This window comes from Ixodes scapularis, unplaced genomic scaffold (genome assembly GCF_016920785.2).
Source record: "Ixodes scapularis isolate PalLabHiFi unplaced genomic scaffold, ASM1692078v2 PGA_scaffold11__112_contigs__length_91849675, whole genome shotgun sequence".
Classification (NCBI taxonomy): Eukaryota; Metazoa; Arthropoda; class Arachnida; order Ixodida; family Ixodidae; genus Ixodes; species Ixodes scapularis.
This window is the reverse complement of record NW_024609837.1, coordinates 48,803,997-48,807,480: the sequence shown is the minus strand read 5'-3', so window position 1 is coordinate 48,807,480 and position 3,484 is coordinate 48,803,997. Positions and strand designations below refer to the sequence as shown.

The 3,484-nt window shown below is 38.3% G+C and overlaps 1 pseudogene; it reads left to right on the top strand.

Annotated features, from left to right (window-relative positions):
* Positions 1 to 2,724: 2,724 nt before the first annotated feature.
* LOC120844147 lies at positions 2,725 to 3,247 on the top strand (annotated as a pseudogene).
* The last annotated feature ends 237 nt before the right edge of the window (positions 3,248 to 3,484 follow it).

Here is a 3,484-nt window from a genome sequence, read left to right as displayed (position 1 = left end):
AAAAAATTCGGTAGGCCTTTCGAGATTTTATACTTAAGGAGCAACTGAACCGATTAATCGAATAGTTAATTAAATGGCGATTAATAATGAAGCTATGTTTTATTTTGATATCCATTTTTGACAAGCGTAAGAGAGAACTAAGAGCCTCTGAAACCCTTCACCCGAATGCAAACCCCCGCTTCTGTCTCTTTCAGAATCCTGTGGCCAGGCCCCTGCGTGGAACCCCTTTGCCCAGCCCTCTGCCCTGTCCACTACCGAGCCTGCTGCCGAGTCTGCCTAGGCTCCCCTGATTGCAGAATGTTTTAAACATTTTTATTCGGTTGAAATAAATTTTGAACTGTCAAACGTTATGAACAATTCCTTTGCAAGCTTTAATGATTTCTAAAGTATCCAAATACGGTAAAATGGCTGCATTTATTAGATTTTAGTATCAGACAGAAAACAGTGTTGAGAAAAAAGGGCAAGATACTTGCTTGGTTCTCTGCACTGTTCTTGTGACGCTGGTTAGACCACTGGCTGAAAAATCTCATCCAATAATAGCATACACGATGGATGCAAAAAATAGCCAGCGTATAAAACTGGATGCCAATATTTAAGCCAATGTTGGAAGAGCCAGTGTGTAGGGCGCTGGGTGCCAATGTTGGTTCAGCCAATGGTGAAACCTCTATGCCAATATTGGAAAAAAAAGCGCAAACCACGTTGGTCCAACGTGGGCTAGAAAGTTGGCGAACCAGTGGCCCAACATTGGCACCAATCTTGGACCACCATTGGATCGGGTAGCGTTTTCGAAAAATGCCAACGTCAGACCAATATTGGAGCCATTGTTTTCCAACATTGAGCCAACGGGGGTCCAACAATGGTGTGCTGCCTGGGGCGCTATTCAAAACTGTCCCAGTATGTTTTGCACGCAAAGTTAGAACGCAGTTCTACCTATACATTGTCAGCATTGCGAAAAAAGTAATATATGCGTGCCCTTGTTCTTAGCCTACTTTGTAAGAACGGCTGACTTGTCGTTTTTAGATGAGGTCTACAACAGCGTTTATATAGCGATATTTACATTAAAAACATCCCGCATCGCTCGCATATCGCCAGGCCTCTGGTGCGTTTTGATCATTCGTCTTGTGTGTTTTTTGTTTGTTGCTTTGTTTGCGGGCCATTCACTTAGTTGTGTTTTTTGTTGTTGCGTAACGCCTTAGTTTCAGTAGCAAAGTAATATTCTGTGGCAGCAAAAGCAGAACGTAATACAAAACGCAAATAAAACTTTTCCCCTAACCTGAAAATGGCAAGATGTTTTTTTTTTTTTTATCTTCACTATGGTTTGGTTTATTCCATAAACGTTGTTAATTAAACTTTATCTTAAAGTTAAAATAAATATTTATTTCGCATTGATTTCAGTGATTGGAGGAATTGATGAATGAAATAGGCATGGATATCTAGTGCTTGAAACACTGTATTATAGCTACGATGATTAGAAAAATGACTCCCGTTTTAATGAAATACATCTAATTTAAATACAAAAAAAACGTAATTCAATCAGTGCAAGGCTAGGTCACTGTCACCAATGGCGAATTTATAAATAAATCCTCACGGAATCCAGAACCTCCTTCGTAACTCAAACCCAGATAAGGACATTGGGCCAGACGAAATTCATATTGCGTTTTGATGAAATGTACCGATGTTGTTTCTTTTCCCTTTATTTTGTTCAAAAAGTCCTTGGCGTCCTTAAAGCTGAAGTCAAAGTAGAAAGTTTCAAGCGCCCTGAATGTGCATAAAAGCGGTTCTAAAATTAAAGCAGAAAATTACCCACCCCTTTCCCTTTCATATGCCTGTTCAAAGCAGTTAAGACCAAAAAATAGATAGCACTTTGATCAACCATTTAAACGCGAGCAACAGTTTTTTTCTTGAAAAATTGTGTTAGGAGTTGCTTTTCGTGCGAGACACACTTATTAGAACGTTTTCAGGATGTGGCGTCCTCATGCTTAGAGGTTCTCGGGTTCATTGTGTATTTCTTGATTTAAGGAAAGTATTCGACTCATCTTATCATGCGAAGGCAGAAGAGGACAAGGAACACGGTAAATAAGTCCTACACAGACAGCGTTCCGTGTCGTACGTGTTTTTGTCTGTCCATTGTTTCCTTTTGCGTTCGCATACCAAAATGTTTAACCATCACGCTCTCCCAATTCTATCTACATTCGACTCAGTTTCACTCGAGTTAATCTTAGTTACATTATCCTCAATATATATATTGAGGAAACGTATTATTATAGTTAAGGGTCTGGTTTACTGAACAAAAACGGTGCGTTGTAGTAAAAGGTAAAAATAAACTTCAGGAGTCCCGCATGGATCAGCTCTTGGTCTCCGTTCATCTCTTGTTTTACTAAAGACATTACCAATAGTGTAGAATCAAATATCCGTCTTTATGCCGACGAGTGACATATCCATCTGTTCGGGATTCCAATGATAGTACTGTTTTGCAATTAGATATAGACTGCACTTCAATGTGCTGTCAGAGATGTCAGACGAAGCTGAACATGAATAAATACGATCACGTACGCTTTTCAAAAATAAATAAATAAAGAAAGAAATAAACAGCCGATTTTTTTATACAATCTAGATGGCCCTGCACAGACTGTTACTTCAGAGGCAAACTATATAGGGATACGGCTGATAACAAGTTTATCTTAACAGTCACATATTAGTAAAATATCCGCTATAGCCAAAGGTATGTTGTATTTTTTAGGACGAAACATTCGAAACTGCTCTCCCAACGTTAAGCAGACATTATATAAGACGAATATGAGACACATTCTTGAAGTCCCTTGTGCACCGTAAGATTTCCAAGCACTATTTCTTTGTGATGGCGTCGAAAGAGTTCAAAACAGGGCAGCGAGGTTCGTGGTGGGAATTTACGATTACAATGTATGATCCAGTTTTATAAAAAGCTCTCTTGGATGAACGCCCTTAATACGCCGTAGGTTTACGTTACGTTTAAAACTTTTTAATAATATATATATTAACAAAACGGGTATAGACAAGGGATCATACCTTCGGCCTCTTCCCTTTATATCACGGAGGAAGATCATCAAATTAAGTATTTAGAATATTTAAACCGAACTCACACTTTCAAAGAGGCATTCTGCCTCTTACCACTCGTCAGTGGAATAGTCTACCCGAGTTGCATGTCATGATATAAGCAAGCACTTTTTTTTTCAGAGTTACTGACGAGTGCTCGCATCTGGTCACCTGATTGTGTCAACTGTGTTATGTTATATATAATTATCGTTATATTTATTGATTAAACAACTTGAAAATGCATTATGATTTATATAGATTTGGTTGATTGGGATTTTTCACTGTCTCATAACTGCTTCTACAATACCATTGGGCTCTGAATTGTATTATAAATGAAAAAAATATTTTATTTCTTTTGGAGAATTAATTAATTATTTCCTCCCTGAACGTGCTTTCCTGATTCAGACGTTTT